The sequence below is a fragment of the Pan troglodytes genome, chromosome 3 (genome assembly GCF_028858775.2).
Source record: "Pan troglodytes isolate AG18354 chromosome 3, NHGRI_mPanTro3-v2.0_pri, whole genome shotgun sequence".
In the NCBI taxonomy this organism is placed as follows: Eukaryota; Metazoa; Chordata; class Mammalia; order Primates; family Hominidae; genus Pan; species Pan troglodytes.
The window spans coordinates 140,671,452-140,690,419 of NC_072401.2; the positions used below are offsets into that span (position 1 = coordinate 140,671,452).

Here is an 18,968-nt window from a genome sequence, read left to right on the forward strand (position 1 = left end):
GCCAAGCACGGTGGCTCATGCCTGTAATCCCAGCACTTTGAGAGGCCGAGGCGGGCGGATCATAAGGTCAGGAGATCGAGACCATCCTGGCTAACACAGTGAAACTCCATCTCTACTAAAAATACAAAAAAAAAAAAAAAAAATTAGCCGGGTGTGGTGGCGGGCACCTGTAGTCCCAGCTACTCGTGAGGCAGAGGCAGGAGAATCGCTTGAACCCGGGAGGCAGAGGTTGCAGTGAGCCGAGATCATGCCACTGCACTCCATCCTGGGTGACAGAGCCAGACACTGTCTCAAAAAAAAAAAAAAAGTATTTTAAGATGGCAACAGCAGAACACTAAACCAAGTACAAGGCCCATCTAAGCATGGGGACATGTGCAGCCACACAGGTTGCACACCCATGAGGCCGGTTCTGAAGAGAAGTGATGTCAAGTTGGAATGCCATGCAACATGGCAGGTCATTACAAAAGTTCGTTTGCATGGGTAGTTCTTTTGCTATCTGTTAAATTCTATCACATAGGCAAGTCTCTGTTTAAACAACTTATAAAACTGTGTTTACCAGGGTAAAGAAAAGAGTAAAGCTCTCTGAAGATCACTACAATGTAGGGTGAAAGAAGAATCAAGCAATAATAGAACACAGAGAGCTTAACTTGCCCAAAGTTACATATACATTATTCATTATTCAATATACATATTCATTATTCAGTATGTATTTGAGCTAAGACTACAGAAACCCTGTTCACTTCTCTCCACCTCCTGACTGCCTCGAGCACTACAGTGTCCACAAGCCTTGGAAATACAAGGAAAATAGTATATTTATTTTGGTTTGTTCCGATTAACATTTGGACCCATTGCTTTAAATGTAAAGGTCTTTTACCTGAAATGGTATCTGGAGGTTGAAAAAATATATTGAGAATATTATTCGAAAATGTAAATTATCTGCTGTCTAAAAATAAGTTTATCTTAGGAGTGATGATTGCACATTATGAATGTACTTAATGAACTGTTTGCCTAAAAATGGCTACAATGGCACAGTTTAGGTTATGAATATTTTACCACAATTTTTAAAATAAAATAAATTTATCCCAGATTTCCCAACTTTTTAGACACCCAGTACACGTTGGACATTGAAAGCCATCTAATATATGTTATTGAGTGAAGACCCATGTTATTCCACACTATGGATAGGCTGTATCTTTTTTTTTTTTTTTTTTTTTTTTTGAGACAGAGTTTCACTCTATTGCCCAGGCTGGAGTGCAGTGGCACGATCTCGGCTCACTGCAACCTCCACGCCCCGGGTTTAAGTAATTCTCCTGCCTCAGCCTCCTGAGTAGCTGGGATTATAGGCACCCACCAACACGCCTGGCTAATTTTTGCATTTTTAGTAGAGACGGGGTTTCACCATGTTGGCTGGGCTGGTCTTGAACTCCTGATCTCAAGTGATCCGCCCACCTTGGCCTCCCAAAGTTCTGGGATTACAGGCGTGAGCCACTGCACCCAACCAGGATGTATCATTTTTATGTAAGAATACTGAAACAGAGAGTAGACAGGAGCAGACAGTCTTTTTAGTTCACATACTTTTGCATTATTCTAATTGTTTATAGGGTGCATATATACTGTTTTAAAAATCATTTTTGACAAGATATTTCTGTTTGGGGGATGGAAAAAATGAAGAAACAAATACATTAGAAACAGTCCTCATAGTTAGGAGTTAGAGAGAGCCTGGATCTGCAGGTGTCCAGCTGCCTCATGGGCCACTGTTGGCCACTCTGAGATCCACTTCATTACTGTGAACACAGACCAAGGTCCTGCATTCAGAGCATGCTCTAACCAAAAAGCCGGGTTCTGGTGAAGGCTCTCTTATTGGCTTTTACACGTCTGCCTGCTTGGCGTGTCCTCATATGGCCTTGCCTCTGGGTGCATGGGAAGAAGCAGAGCTCAGGTTTCTCTTCCTCTTCTTTCAAGGACACCAGTCCCATCAGATTAGGGCCCCACCTTCTGACCTCATCTAACCTTATTTACCTCTTTGAAGGCCCTGTCTCCAAATATAGTCACACTGGGGTTAGGGCTTCAACATATGAATTTGTGAGGGGTGGTAGGGGGACACAATTCAGTTCATAGCAATACCTTTTATCAAATTGTCTTTCAGAAAGATTATACAAATTTATACTCCCTTTAACAGTGTTTGAGAGTGGCTATCCTGTACTCTCAACAAAGATTTTAACATTTTAAAAATCTAGATTATTTTGAAAATGGATTTTGAGGACCTCCAAGGACAAATGTTCATAACTGTACAAATAGGAGGCTTGGCTAAGTGACTTGGGTCAGGATAAACATTTCAATATTAAATACTTTAGAGACTCTCAGATTCATTTCCTTGCCTGTGGGTTACATAACATTAAGAACTTTGGTTTGTCTTTGAGCCTGGGAGGTACCCATGCCTCATAACTAGGAAAAAGCTTACCTGTGCACTTACATACTTTGCTAAAACCTAATGGAAGCAGTGCCCTATTGCAAGGTTTAGAGAAAATGAAAATGAGTTGCTGAGAAAGGAACTAAAAAGTATTCTGGTAGATGAATTGGGTGGAATGTTAAAAAAATGTGAAGGGAGAAGTCATCTTGAGTACTGGGATTGAGAAGAATTCTTTGATATTAAGTTCCATAGCCTTTGGGTACTTATTTGATCACAGCTGCTTTTCTAATCCCTAGTGGTAGCTGAGCCCTAGGGAATCTTTTTTTTACTCAAATCAACCAGGGAAATGATGACCCCTTTCTCTGTGTATCTCCTTGTCAGGCAGCAATAGACCACATCTTCCAAACTACCAGACAAGAAGAAAACAACAGATTTTTTTTGCGTATATACTAAAGTCCTACTACAGATTGCAGGAGCTCAACTGCTTACAAAAGAGGAAAAAGTACAACCATGGTCTGCTCTTTCCTTGCTTGCCCTTTGCTTCCAGGTGCAATGATTTCATAGACTTCTTTGCTAATGGATAGAGCCCAGGGGGAAATAGAAAGAACAAAAAAACCTTGAATTTTTTTAGCATTTATATTTAAGCATAGCTTTAATTTTTTTAATGAAACATGCCCATTTAAACCAATCTAAATACAGAAAAGTATAAAGTACAAAGTAAAAATCACCTGGAGTATTATTACCCAGAGACAACCATGGTCATAATTACAGATATAGTAAAATGATTTTATATAAAGAGCTCATATATGCATTCTGTAACCTATTTTACTCAATCACAAGCATGAAATTTTTCTAAGTCAATAAATATGAAGAAATATCATTATTCATGATTTCACAGAATAACTCTAAATATATGTATCATAATTCACTTAGCCAGTCCTCAATTAGGTCATTTACAATTTGTGAAGCTACTATAAGCAATGCTGAGACAAACATCTTTCTGAATATATTTTTTACCACTTTTAGAAATATTTGTATAAGCACGTCTAATGTCTTTGGGACTAACAAGACATTAAAAATTATGAAGTCACACTTAGAAACTGAAAATATCTCAGATGAAAGCATGAAATTTTTAAAAAGAAAATATGTATAGCTTCTCTATTTCTGTCTACAAAAAGTAGTTATCACTACCCCTTTTGCAGAATATAGGGCCTTGAAATTCATTAACTTGGCCACCCCTTCATCCTCCTCCTGTCTTATGTGATATTGTGTTCAGAATTTGAAGTTTATATTGTTGTCATTTTTGTTGCTGTTTTACTTTGATTTTTTTATTTGAAAATTTTCAAGCCCACAGCAAAGTCAAAGAATAGTTTAAAGAACACCTATATACACGTCATTTAATTTTTCAATTATTATTTACAATTCAAATTGTTAATAATAACTATTTTCTTTTTCTTTTTCTTTTTTTTTTGAGACAGAGTTTCGCTCTTGTGGCCCAGGCTGGAGTGCAATGGCGCAATCTCGGCTCACCACAACCTCCACCTCCCGGGTTCAAGCGATTCCCCTGCCTCAGCCACCCAAGTAGCTGGGATTACAGGCTTGCGCCACCACACCCAGCTAATTTTTCGTATTTTTTTAGTAGAGGCGGGGTTTCACCACCATGTTGGCCAAGATGGTCTCTGTCTCCTGACCTCGTGATCCGCCCGCCTCGGCCTCCCAAAGGGCTGGGATTACAGGCATGAGCCACCGTGCCTGGCCTAATTTTGTATTTCTAAGTAGAGATGGGGTTTCTCCATGTTGGTCAGGCTAGTCTTGAACTCCTGACCTCAGGTGATCTGCCTGCCTTGGCCTCCCAAAATGCTGGGATTACAGGCATGAACCACCGCACCCGGCCAATAATAACGATTTTCAATTATTGATATTCTCACTCTTCTTTCTCTTGCCACCTCCTTTCCCTTACAGATATTTCTTTCTTTTGCAAAAGTTCAGCTACATATTTAAAAGAACATTTGGCTGAATGCAGTGGCGAACATCTGTAATCCCAACACTTTGGGAGGTCAAGGAGGGAGGATTGCTTGAGCCCAAGAGTTCAGGACCACCTGGGCAACATGGCAAAACCCCATCTCTACAAAAAATTTAAAAACATTAGCCAGGCATCAGCCAGGTGCGGTGGCTCATGCCTGTTAATCCCAGCCCTTTGGGAGGCCGAGGTGGGTGGATCACTAGGTCAGGAGATCAAGACCATCCTGGGTAACATGGTGAAACCCCGTCTCTACTAAAAATACAAAAAAAAAAAAAAAAAATTAGCCAGGCATGGTGGTACATGGTGGTACATGTCTGGTCCCAGCTACTCAGGAGGTTGAGGAAAGAGGATCACTTGAGCCCAGTAGATTGAGGCTGCAGTCAGCCGTGTTCACGCCACTGCACTCCAGCCTAGATGACAGAGAAAGACCTTCTCTCAAAAAACAAACAAGCAAACAAACAAACCCAAAAAACTCCACCGCATTTATTATATTTTCTAGATGTTTTATAGGAAAAAGTTTTTCAGGATATACAGTTAGTTGTACTGCCAGAAATTAGAGTCCAATTTTATCAATTTGTATTCTGCTTTTTTTTCACAGAATATTATGTATTAATGATTTTTTTCATGGTTCCTGCTATGAACTGACTTGTGTCTCCTCCCAAATTCATATGGAGAAGCCTTAATCCTTATGGGACTGTATCTGGAAATAGGGTTTTTAGGAGATAATTAAGGGTAAATGAGGTCATAACGGTAGGTTCCTAATCGGAAAAGAATGGCCTTCTAAGAGGAAGAGATCTCTCTCTTTCTCGCTCTGTGCCATGTGAAGACATAGTGAGAAGGCAGCCAACTGGAAGCCAGGAAGAAGCGCTCACCAGAGCCTGACCATCATGCTGGCGTCCTGGTCTCAGACTTCCAGGCTCTAGAACTGTGAGGAAAGATTTTTTTTTTTTTAACTTTTTCATGAAACAGGCTCAGAAGGTAAATTTCTATTTTTATTTTTTATTTTTTTCGAGATGGAATCTTGCTCTGTCATCCAGGCTGGAGTGCAGTGGCGCAATCTCGGCTCACTGAAACTTCCGCCTCCCAGGTTCAAGCAATTCTCCTGCCTCAGCCTCCCGAGTAGCTGGGATTACAGGCACCCACCATCACACCCAGCTAATTTTTGTATTTTTAGTAGAGGCAGGGTTTCACCATGTTGGCCAGGCTGGTCTTGAACCCCTGACCTCAAGTGATCCACCCACCTCAGCCTCCCAAAGTACTGGGATTACACAAGTGAGCCAACGCACCCAGTCTTCAACTTTTTCTATGTGTGACTTGTGTGATAATATTTTCCTTCAGTATTTTAGATGCCTATTTATACTTTGTATGTGTTTTAAATTTTTACTTTTTTAATTTTTTATTTTTTTGAGACAGAGTCTCGCTCTGTCGCCAGGCTGGAGTGCAGTGGAGTGATCTTGGCTTACTGCAACCTCCATCTCCCGGGTTCAAGCTATTCTCCTGCCTTGGCCTCCCAAGTAGCTGGGATTACAGGTGCATGCCACCACACCTAGCTAATTTTTTGTATTTTAGTGGAGACGGGGTTTCACCATGTTGGCCAGGATGGTCTAGATCTCCTGACCTCATGACCCGCCTTCAGCCTCCCAAAGTGTTGGGATTACAGGCATGAGCCACTGCGCCCAGCCTAAAATTTTATTTTAATAAAAGCTCTGCCCTCTGACCTATATTTTGCTTAATTTTTTTTTCTTTTTTTTTTTTTAAACGGAGTCTCGCACTGTCACCCCGGCTGGAGTGCAGTGGTGCAATCTTAGCTCACTTTAACCTCTGCCTCCCAGGTTCAAGCGATTCTCCTTGCCTCAGCCTCCCAAATAGCTGGGATTACAGGCACCTGCCACCACACCTGGCTAATTTTTTTGTATTTTTAGTAGAGACAGGGTTTCACTATGTTGGCCAGGCTGGTCTCGAACTCCTGACCTCATGATCTGCCTGCCTTGGCCTCCCAAAGTGCTGAGATTACAGGCATGAACCACTGCACTCAGCTATTTTGCTTAATTTTTAAAAAGAAGAATTGCATTAATTGATGGAAATTTAGACTATGTTAAATAAGGAAAAACAAGCAAACACACACCAACCTGGGTCATGCAGAATTTCTCAGACATAGAATGGATTCTAAAAAGTCCCCAGGCCGAGGCAAATGCATATACAAAACCCTGTGAAAGGGAGAAACAAGGGACGTTTTCTAGGAATAGAAGGAAGACCACTGTGTTCGATCACAATTGAGTGAAGGGAATGAACTTAGGCTGAAGAGGGAGATGGGAGTGATCCTCAGGACCTTGAAGATGATGTCAACAGCTTAGATGTATATCTTTTTTTTTGTTCTGAGTCGGAGTTTCATTCTATCGCCCAGGCTGTATCTGGGCTCACTGCAATCCCCGCTTTCCAGGTTCAAGTGATTTTTGTGCCTCAGCCTCCAGAGTAGCTGGGTCTATAGGCACCTACTACCATGCCTGGCTAATTTTTGTATTTTTAGTAGAGACAGGGTTTCGCCATGTTGGCCAGGCTGGTCTCAAACTCCTGAGCTCAGGTGATCTGCCTGCCTTGGCCTCCCAAAGTGCTGGGATTACAGGTGTGAGCCACTGCGCTTGGCCTAGGTGTGTATTTTAAGAGTGATGCTGGGTTCGGCACAGTAGCTCATGCCACTTGGGAGGCCTTGGGAGGCCGAGGCAGGAAGATCACTTGAAGTCAGGAGTTCAAGACCAGCCTGGGCAATATGGAGAATCTCAGCTACTTGGGAGGCTGAGGCAGGAGACTCACTTGAACCCGGGGGGTGGGGATGGCAGTGGGCCAAGATAATGCCACTGAACTCCAGCCTGTGCAACAGAGTGAAACTCTGTGTCAAGAAAGAAAGAAAGAGAGAGAAAGAGAGAGAGAGAGGAAGGAAGGAAGGAAGGAAGGAAGGAGGGAGGGAGGGAGGGAGCGAGCTTATTCACCTCAGCTTTCAATTTGAGGCCATGCTCTTCATGGGCAGCCCCAGACAATAATCGTGCATGGCAAGGGTAAGTAGGACTGGTCATTTCTGCCCAAAGCTGGCCTCTTCTAACAATCTTTGCTGTGGAGCTCCCTGCTGAACTGACTGAGACTTTGTCAAATCTGCAATGGCCCAAGTCTCTCTCTGCCCCATCCTGCTTACTACCTCTTTTATCTCTCACAGACTAAATTTACCAATAAACCTCTTTCATTCCTGTCTCATTTTCTGATTTCCATAGGCCTGTTTACACACCTGGTAAATAATGAGGTTAGGAATATCTGGTCAAGGATATCTGATTGCTAATGACTGAAAGTTTGTGTCTCCCCAAAATTTGTATGTTAAAACCCTAATCCCTCATGTGATGGTATTTGGAGATGGAAACTTTGGGAAGTAATTAGGTCATAACCCTAATGAGTGGCATTAGTCCCCTTAGAGGAAGACACATGAAAACATCCTCTTTCTCTGCTCTCCACCATGTGAGTATACAATAAGATAGCCATCTGTGGGTAGGTGCTGGCTCACACCTGTAATCTCAGCATTTTAGGAGGCTAAGGTGGGAGGATCACTTGAGGTCAGGAGCTTGAGACCAGCCTGAGCAACAGGATGGTCTCAGTCTCCTGACCTCTTGATCCGTCAGCCTTGGCTGGGATTTTGTGCTAGGATTACAGGTGTGAGGCACCGTGCCTGGCAAAAAAAAAAAAAAAAAAAAACACTTTTTAAGAAAAATTAGCCAGGTGTGGTGGCATGTGCCTGTGGTCTCAGCTACTCAGGAGGTTGAGGCAGGAGGTTGAGGCTGCAATGAGCCATGATTGCACCACTGCACTTAACCCCGGGTGAGAGAGCAAGATCCTGTCTTTGGAAAAAAAAAAAAAAAGGCCAGGTGCGGTGGCTCACGCCTGTAATCTCAGTACTTTGGGAGGCCCAGGCAGGCAGATCACCTGAGGTTGAGAGTTCAAGACCAGCATGACCAACATGGTGAAACCCTGCCTCTACTAAAAATACAAAAATTAGACGGGTGTGGTGGTGGGCACCTGTAATCCCAGCTGCTCAGGAGGCTGAGGCAGGAGAATCACTTGAACCCAGGTGGTGGAGGTTGCAGTGAGCCGAGATCACGCCACTGCACTCCAGCCCGGGTGACAGCGAGACTGTGTCTCAAAAAATAAAAAAAACACCAAAAAAAAAGAAAACATTTAGGCCTAAAGTCTTCAAGCAGAAAGAAAGGGAAAGAAAGGAACTAGACGAGGCTTGATACAGTTCCCTGTGGATTATCAAATGTTTTTTCATCCATGATGTTATTTAACACTACATAGCCCAGACTTTTGAAAAATGCACTTTCACACTGCATTGTAAGCTGAACCACAGGGGCTGGGTGTGGTGGCTCATGCCTGTAATCCCAGCACTTTAGGAGGCCAAGATGGGTAGATCACCTGAGGCCAGGAGTTCGAGACCAGCCTGGCCAACATGGTGAAACCCTGCCTCTACTAAAAATACAAAAATTAGCCAGGTGTGGTGGTGGGTGCCTATAATCCCAGCTACTTGGGAGGCTGAGGCAGGAGAATCACTTGAACCTGAGAGGCGGGGGTTGCAGTGAGCCGAGATTGTGCTACTGCACTCCAGCCTGGGTGACAGAGCAACACCTCGTCTAAAAAAAAGAAACAAAACAAAAAACAAACAAACAAACAAAAAACAGACAAACAAAAAACAAAACAACTATAGGGCCAGAATTCACACTTATATATGGCAATGAATTTTTCTCTGAAAGAAAAATATGTTCCCACTGTCACTCAATTTGGAAAGAGGTCAGTTCCAGGACAATAATTGAGGATTTGGAGAGGTGAGCTGTGACTCAGAGGAGAGATGGTCTTCCTCCTCTCCATGGCACTCAGAATGGTCTGGCTGGTTGGGAGGGTCTAGATTGTGAGGCAGAGATGCTAGAGATTGCAATGGCAAAGTAGGTTTGCGGGGACAGCACGAGCTGCTTCAGACTAATTATAATGGTGCAAGAGCCAGGCAGAGAGCTAACTTGGCCAGAAACTCCCAGGGAATATCTGGACTTGAGCCATAGTTACAAGTTATTTTCTGTTTTCCACTCCCTCCCTGAGCCTCCAGTGAAACCACGGTTTAAATTGTGTTATGGAGAATTAAAGGTTGTGCCCAAACGCGGCCACATCTATGAAAGAAGTACAATATTCAAACCATATGCCCTCGTGAACCTCAACCACCTTGCATGCTAGGATTTAGAGGGCCCAATGAATGATATCCCTGTTTCATGTCCATATATGGAACCAACTGAGAGAGACGTGAAAGAGTAAGGCAACAGGAGAGCAAAAACTATCACCTCTACTGCCATGAAAAGCAGTCGAAGGATGTTGATTAGGTGTGTTAGCCAAGTGGGCTACCTATCATCTCACCCGTGAATCGAACTTACCTGCCTCCTTGCAGGCAGTAGTGGACAACCACATGGAAAAGCAAAGCAGATTGTGTACCCTGCAGACAGGCAATACTCAAAGAGAAAAGAGGAAGAACCTGAGCGTGCTCAGCTCCTTCTCCCAAACTCTCCATTCAAATCCTTTGCTGCTCCTTTAGGGACCAGTAAGTGAAGGAGGTGGAGAAAGGCCAGGAAGATTAGACATGGAGTCAGGGGAAAGGAGATTTCTCTGTTCCCCAAATGGTATGCAACAGTCAGTGTCAAGGCTAATAATTGCTGCTCAGGGCATATGAAAACATTGATTTCCTCAATACAGCCAATCCTGTTTATCTTCTTCACTCTATTATTCTTTTTTTCACAGAACCTGGACAATGAGTCCACTTGCAGTACCAGCTTTAGGCCCAGGTGAGTGGTGGCCTCTGCCCTGGGCCCTGCACTTTAGACAACCACACATATCACAAAGGCACATGTATTTGTTAAAGAACACATGAGTGCCTCTGGCACTTGGGATCCAGTGTTCAGTGCACTAGAACCCAGGCCCTAAATATCCATTCTTCTGACCAAGTGTTCAGGCCCCAGGGCCCATTCTGTCCCCATTCTGCAGCTCTTGTGCCATGTGCTTGAAACAACACAACTGCCTCTACATGCTGACAGATTGGCCGGGTGCGGTGGTTCATGCCTGTTATCCCAGCACTTTGAGAGGCCGAGGCAGATGGGTCACGACGTCAGGAGATCGAGACCATCCTGGCCAACATGGTGAAACCCTGTCTCTACTAAAAATACAAAAATTAGATAGGCATGGTGGTGCACGCCTGTAGTCCCAGCTACTCAGGAGGCTGAGGCAGGAGAGTCACTTGAACTCAGGAGGTGGAGGTTGCAGTGAGCCGAGATCACGCTACTGCACTCCAGCCTGGCAAGAGTGAGACTCCGTCTCAAAAAAAAAAAAAAAAAGAATGCTGACAGATTTATGGGGTGCTGCTGCTGACATTGGAGAGAGATGATGCTCTGTGCTGTGGGGAGGATTTGAGTAACAAAAGTTCTTAAGTAAAAGAAAAGACAAATTAATTTACCTTTCAGATTTTTTTTTTCTCAACAGCATGAATGCAGTAACTTCTTTCACTAAAAAAGCTTTGGTTCACAATAGAATAAAAATGTATTTGTCCTGCTTTTACTCATGTTTCAATGTGTGGCTCTGGAGCTATTCATGAATTGGTGTTTTATTTGCAGTAGTTGCAATGGCAGCTGAGAAACATTTTGCAATGAAAAAAATTCATTTTACTCTTATATATGAATATGTGTGAGTTATGTTCATTATCTAATGCTGCATGACAAAATCATCCTGTAACCTAGTGTCTTAAAACATCGATAATCATTTATCATCTCTCACCATTTCTGATCATCAGAAATTCAGGAGTCGTTTGGCTGCAATAATCTGGTTTTAGATGTCTCATGAGGTTGTAATCAGATGTCAACTAAGTCTATAGTTATCTGAAAGTTTGACTGAGGCTGGAAAATCTACTTCCAAAATGACTCACTGACATATCTGGCAAGTTGGTGCTGGCTGTTGGCAGGAAGCCTCAGTTCCTCTGCATGTGGGCCTCTCTTCTTGAGCTGCTTGAATGTTCTCATTTCATGCTTGCCAGCTTCCCCCAGAGCAGGCAATCCCAGATTAAGAGAGAAGCTTCAATGAATTCTATTATCTTGATTTGGAAGTCATGCAGCATCTTTTCCACCATATTCTATTGGTCATACAGAACAGCCCTGATTCAATGTGGCAGTAGACTACACAATGGTATGAATACCAGGAGGCAAGGACAATTGGAAGCCATCTTAGAAGCTGGTGTATTAGTCAGGGTTCTCTGCAGGCACAGAACTAATAGGATAGATGTATATATGAAGGGGAGTTTATTAAGGAGTTATTATTGACTCATGATCACAAGATGAAGTCTCACAATAGGCCACCTGCAAGCTGAGCAGCAAGGAAGTCAGAGTCCCGAAACCTCAAAAGTAAGGAAGCCAACAATGCAGCCTTCAGTCTGCAGCTAAAGGCCCCTGGAAAACCACTGGTGTAAGTCCAAGAGGCCAAAAGCTGAAGAACTTGTAGTCTGATGTTCAAGGGCAGGAAGCATCCAGCGTGGGAGAAAGATGAAGGCCGGAAGACTCAGCAAGTCAAGTCCTTCCAAATTTTGCCTGCTTTATCCTAGCTGTGCTGGCAGCTGATTAGATGGTGCCCACCCAGATTGAGGGAGGGTCCGCCTCTCCCAGTCCACTGACTCAATGTTAATCTCCTTTGGCAACACCCTTACAGACACACCCAGAAGCAATACTCTGCATCCTTCAATCCAATCAAGTTGACACTCAGTGTTAACCAGCTATTGCATAGGTTTAGATACAATATTAACCATGACAACAATTTAAAAAAAATCTTTTTAGAGATGAGGTCTTGCTATATTGCCCAGCCTGGAATGCAGTGACTATTCACAAGTGCAATCATAATAATGCACTACAGCCTCAAATTCCTGGCCTCAAGTGATCCTCCATCTTCAGCCTACCAAGTAGCTGAGACTATAGGTGCACGCCGCCATGCCTGGCCTGACATCAATTTTTTATATGGGAAAATATATATTGAACACAATAATACAAAATATTAGCTGGGCTTAGTGCATGGACCATAGTCTCTGGCACTCTAGAGGCTGAGGTAGGAGGATTGCTTGAGCCCTGGAGTTTGAGGGTGCAATGAGCTATGATTGTGCCACTGCACTCCAGCCTGAGTGACAGATCAAGACTCTGACTCTAAAACAACAACAATAATGATAATAAATGATTGATGATTTGCTCAAATGAACACCAGAAAACAAATATACAAAATATATGAATTATTATTATCTTTATTATATCATTCCTGGGCTCAAGTGATCATCCTGCCTCATCCTCCCAAAGTGCTGTGATTACAGGTGTGAGATTGCCTGTACCCAAATGCACTCAACCTCAAGCTGTATTTGTATATTTAATTTATAATTGTTGATTCAAATGTACTCAAATTTTGTATACTTTGAATGCAGTTACATTTTATTTTGAATCTTTTTTTTTCTTTTTTTTAGAAACAGGGTCTTGCTCTGTCGCCCAGGGTAGAGTGCAGTGGCACGATCTTGGCTCACTGCAACCTCTGCCTCTCGGGTTCAAGTGATTCTCATGCCTCAGCCTCCCGAGTAGCTGGGATTACAGGAGCCCGCCACCATGCCTGGCTTATTTTTGTATTTTTAGTAGAGATGGAGTTTCACCATATTGGCCAGGCTGGTCTCGATCTCCTGACCTCAGGTGATCCACCCGTCTCAGCCTCCCAAAGTGCTGGGATTACAGGCATGAGCCACTGTGCCCAGCATTAGTTTTGAATCTTTTAGATCATGGTTATCATTAACATACAAATTTTGTTAAAATCTTGATTATAACAACATAATTGGCTGGGCACAGTGACTCATGCCTGTAATCCTAACACCTTGGAAGGCTGAGGCAGGAGGACTGCTTGAGGCCAGGAGTTCAAGACCTGTCTAGGCAACACAGAGAGACCCCATCTCTATAAAAAATACAAAATATTGGCTGGGTGTGGTGGCTCACACCTGTAATCCCAGCACTTTGGGAGGCCGAGGCTGGTGGATCACAAGGTCAGGAGTTCGAGACCAGCCTGGCCAACATGGTGAAACCCTGTCTCTACTAAAAATATAAAAAATTAGCCGGGTGAGGTGGCACGTGCCTGTAATCTCAGCTATTCGAGATGCTGAGGCAGGAGAATCGCTTGAACTTGGGAGGTGGAGGTTGCAGTGAGCCAAGATCATGCCACTGCACTCCAGCCTGGGTGACAGAGTGAGATTCCATATCAAAAAAAAAAAAAAAATTACCTGGGTATGTTGGCATTTGACTGTAGTCTCTGCTTCTCAGGAAGCTGAGGCAGGAGGATTGCTTGAGCACAGGAGTTTGAGGCTACAGTCAGTGAGCTATGATTGTGCCACTACACTCCAGCTTGGGTGACAGAGCAAGACCCTGGCTCTAAATAAAATAATAAAAAATAATTGGTGATTCGCTGAAATGAACCTCATGAAATAAATTCATAAAAATTTATGAATTATTATGGTCTTCATTATATCACTTATTAATAGACTATCCAGACAATAACAATTAGATGGCAAATGTGCAATAATAACTAAATTCAGTCATCTAATAATTTGCCAATTTTGGCCAGGCGCAGTGGCTCACGCCTATAATCCCAGCACTTTGGGAGGCCAAGGCAGGCAGATCACTTGAGGTCAGGGCTTCAAGACCAGCCTGGCCAACATGGAGAAACCCCATCTCTACTAAAAATACAAAATTAGCCTGTAATCCCAGCTACTCGGGAGGCTGAGGCAGAATTGCTTGAACCCGGTAGGCAGTGTTTGCAGTGAGCTGAGATCATGCCATTGCACTCCAGCCTGGGCAACAAGAGCGAAACTCCGTCTCAAAAAAGAAAAAAAAATTTGCCAATTTGTGTTTGTATGAAAAACCACAGCTTTATATACATTTCAGTTTTATTGCTCTGAAGGTATATTTTCCATGGAAAGAGGATAGATTTTATTAAACAGTCTGTTAGCTTGGTTTACATTTTACGCATATATAGATAAATAGTATGTGGGCATATGTTTGAATTTTTTTTTTTTTTTGAGACGGAATCTCGCTTTCACCCAGGCTGGAGTGCAGTGGCGTGATCTCAGCTCACTGCAACCTCCGCCTCCTGGGTTCAAGTGATTCTCCTGCCTCGGCCTCCCGAGTAGCTGGGACTACAGGCCCCTGCCACCATGCCCGACTAATTTTTTTTTGTATTTTTAGTAGAGATGAGGTTTCACCATGTTGGTCAGGCTGGTCTCGAACTCCTGACCTCATGATCCACCTGCCTTCGCCTCCCAAAGTGCTGGGATTACAGGCATGAGCCACTGTACCCGGCATATTTGAATTCTTGAGCTGCTTACCTGACTTGCAGCCCTCTTGGGGTAAGGGATGGAGGATTAGAGCCTTTCCTGGTCAGTTTACCATGTGTGAACACTTATGGAGGGACAGGGCTAGGAGAGGAAATAGACCTATTATATGTTTTTGTGGCAAAATAAAATCTGCACCATGGAATTTGCCCAATCACGTATGTCTAAATTGAGGGGGCATAAGCCCCCACAATACCCAAGGAATTCTAGTCTGGCAGGCAGGGCATATCAGCAGGCGTCTCCTGGCAGGAAGATGTTATTCAGAGTTAGGTAAATGGCAGTATTGGGTGGTCTGTCTAGCTCCAATAGGACCCAGATCAATTATGCGTGATGAAGACTCAGTCCAACCCCAGGGAAAGAAAAGTGGCAAAACTTAAACATATAATGAATAGCCACATCCAATAAGTTTGTAGTCAGGAAAGATTCTACTTCCTGTAGAGGATCCTGGTGCCTAAAGCAGACACTGCAGTGAAAGTCTAGGGACATACAACCTGTGCAAGCACAGAAGGTTATGAGAAGGATGAAACTTAGAGGGTGGGTACTAGGGTCCCAAAGCTAGCACAGGAATGCGGAAGTAGTGGAAGTACAGGGCTGCTAGTCCAATTAATCTCAGACACCACCTGTGGGTAAAAATAGGTTCTTGCTGAGGGCTGTCTCCAAAATTGGGGAGGCAGTGGTTACAGGGCTGGCTCTGGAAAAGCAGACTGTCAAGCTTCAATAGTTGCCTAGGAAGGAGCTATTTTTGAGTAGAAAGTCTTTCAGCACCCATCACACACAGCATCTGAATAACCCACTCACACAAAACCCTAGTTTTTGTTTTTTATTTTTTGAGACAGGGTCTTGCTCTGTTGCCCAGGCTAGAGTGCAGTGGTGCCATCATGGCTCACTGCAGCCTCAAACTCCCAGGCTCAAGAAATCCTTCCACCTTAGCCTACCATGTAGCTGGGACTAACGTTGTGTGCCACCATGTCAGGTTAATTTTTTTATTTTTTGTAGTATAGTGATCTCACTGCATGTCCAGGCTGGACTTGAATTCCTGAGTTCAAGAGATTCTCCCACCTCAGCTACCCAAAGTGCTGGGATTACAAGTGTCAGCCACCACACCTGGCCAAAACATTAATTTTAAGCAGAAACAAATTCTGGTTTGTGTTTTTAAAATACTTTTTTTTTTAATACTCAGGTTGCTGAATGACAGTATGCTTCAGTGGTACTATTCTAGAAGTTCCATGTATCTTAATGTATTTAATGCTCACAACAACCCCATAAAACAGGTATTATAGTCATCCTCATTTTACAAAAGAAGAAGACACTTAAGGCTGGGCACGGTGGCTCATGCCTGTAATCCCAGCACTTTGGGAGGCTGAGGCGGGAGGATCACAAGGTCAGGACTTCGAGACCAGCCTGGCCAATATGGTGAAAGGCCATGTCTACTAAAAATACAAAAATTAGCCGGACGTGGTGGATGGCGCCTGTAGTCCCAGCTACTCAGGAGGCTGAGGCAGGAGTATTTCTTGAACCCAGGAGGCGGAGGTTGCAGTGAGCCAAGATAGTGCCACTGCACTCCAGCCTGGGCAACAGAGCAAGACTCTATCTCAAGAAAAAAAAGACAAAAACAAAAAACCAAAAACAAAAAGAAGAGGCATACCTGCTGAGTAAGGTCCCGTAACTAGCAAGTAATAGAATTAACATTTGAATGTGGGCAAGTTGGTACCATACCTTGAGCTCTTAACTACTATTCTTTTTTCTTTTTTTTTTTTTTGAGACAGAGTTTCGCTCTTGTTGCCTAGGCTGGAGTGCAATGGCACAATCTCGGCTCACCGCAACCTCCGCCTCCCAGATTCAAGCAATTCTCCTGCCTCAGCCTACCGAGTAGCTGGGATTACAGGCATGCACCACCACGCCCGGCTAATTTTGTATTTTTAGTAGAGATGGGGTTTCTCCATGTTGGTCAGGCTGGTCTCGATCTCTCGACCTCAGGTGATCTGCCCGCCTCAGCCTCCCAAAGTGCTGGGATTGCAGGTGTGAGCCACCGTACCCGGGCTCTTAACCACTATTCTAGATCTCTCTTTAAGGAGAGGCTGGTGGATTCAGCAGTGGGAAGAATCACAGAGAATGATTAATTATGCCTCCCAACAAATTTGCCTTATAAAAAAAAGGCCTCCAATAAACAGAAAGGAAATATCTTTCTTATAAAAATTCCAAGTGTAAAATACCTCTCACTTAGCACTTGAGAATCTGGGATGCTTTCTAACAAACACAATATACAGTACTCTTTTTGTCCTGGCCACTAGGGGGAAGAGTGGAATGTCAAAGAATTTAAATCTCGTCCACAGATTCACCATAGTTGATAACTGGTTTTAGTTCTTTCCCTATACCAGAATATAAAAGTTCTTTTGTATTTTTTGCTTGTGAGAGATCATTTCAGATAAATTTATTAAGCATCCATAAACATTTTTCTCTAGTTTCTTTTTTAGAAATAAATGGATTATGCTGAGGGAAAGAAGGCAGAGAAGAAATCTATACTGTATGATTCCATTTATATGAAATGTCCAGAAAAGACAAATCTATAAAGACAAAAAAAGATTAGTAATTGTCTAGGGTAGAGGCTCAAGAGAACAGGGGTTCACAGTAAATATGTATGAGGGATCTTACTGAGTGACGAAAATATTCTAAACTGACATGGTGATGGCTACACATGTAAAATAGAATAAATGTACTAAAAATTATTGAATTGTACACTTGAAACAGTGAATTATATATAATATGTAAAATAAGCCTCAACAAAGTTGTTAAAAAACAAGAAATGTGCCGGGCACGGTGGCTCACACCTGTAATCCCAGCACTTTGGGAGGCCGAGGCAGGTGGATCACCTGAGGTCAGGAGTTCGAGACCAGCCTCAACATGGAGAAATCCCGTCTCTACTAAAAATACAAAAAATTAGCTGGGCGTGGTGGCGGGCACCTGTAGTCCCAGCTACTTGGGAGGCTGAGGCAGGAGAATTGCTTGAACCCGGGAGGCAGAGGTTGCAGTGAGCCGAGATTGCACCATTGCACTACAGCCTGGGCAACAAGAGTAAAACTCCGTCTCAAAAATACACAAAAAAACAAAAAAACAAGAAACGTATTATTTTTTGAGTCAAACAAAAACCTATTTATTCAAAAAGTTTGAAAATATGTTTAATAGACACATAAAACTGTCTAGAGGGATAACAGTGACTAACTCAGAAATGCTGTTGTGGAGGAAACTGGGAAAATTTTTATACTATATGTCTTTCTACATGATTATTTTGACGATAATGAAAATTTATCATCAAAAATTAATTTAAAAATGGAATAAAAACTAATTTTTAATAGATGGGAAGTTAAGATGTGTAAAATGCAATGAGATTTATAAGTATTACCTTTGGATGGTAGAATATGGCTTGTATTTTTTGTCTTTCTAGGTTTCTTTCTTTTCCAATTTTATGTATTTTTTTACTTTTAAATTTTTAAATTGACACATAATAATTACATACTTACGGGATACATAGTGATGTTGTGACACATATGTGTATAGCGATCAGATCAGCGTAGTTAGCATTTCATCTCAAACACTTAAGATTTCTTTGTGTTGGAACATTCAATACCCTCCAGCTAGCTACTTGAACTGTATAATATATAACTATTAACTATAGTCATCCTACAGTGCTACAGGAAAATACGGAAGGCTTCACGAATTTGCATGTCATTCATGCTAATCTTCTCTGTATCATTCCGATTTTAGTGTTTGTGCTGCTGAAGTGAGTACATTTGCCAATTTAAAAATGATTATATATTACTTTTCCAACAAAAACTGAATGGGTTTAATTTAAAATAAAAGGCCAGGAAACATCTGAAGGTTTTTGTTTTCTTTTTTGTTTGAAACAGTCTCGCTCTGTCGCCCAGGCTGGAGTGCAGTGGCGCAATCATGGCTCACTGCAGCCTCGACTTCCCAGGCTCAAGCAATCCTCCCACCTTAGCCTCCCCAGCAGCTGGGATTACAGGTGCCCACCACAAAGCCCAGTTAATTTTTGTATTTTTTTGTATGGGTTTTCATTATGT

The 18,968-nt window shown here is 42.7% G+C and overlaps 1 long non-coding RNA gene and 1 pseudogene across 1 annotated transcript in view; one reads left to right on the forward strand and one right to left on the reverse strand.

Moving 5' to 3' along the window:
- Window positions 1-18,968, forward strand: part of LOC134809808 (uncharacterized) — a 70,323-nt gene that overhangs the window by 36,614 nt on the left and 14,741 nt on the right. Inside the window, exon 2 of the long non-coding RNA XR_010156347.1 lies at window positions 10,248-10,291. This is a non-coding gene — a long non-coding RNA (uncharacterized LOC134809808). The remainder of the gene's footprint in view (window positions 1-10,247; window positions 10,292-18,968) is intronic.
- On the reverse strand, window positions 18,582-18,675 carry LOC112209073 (U6 spliceosomal RNA; annotated as a pseudogene).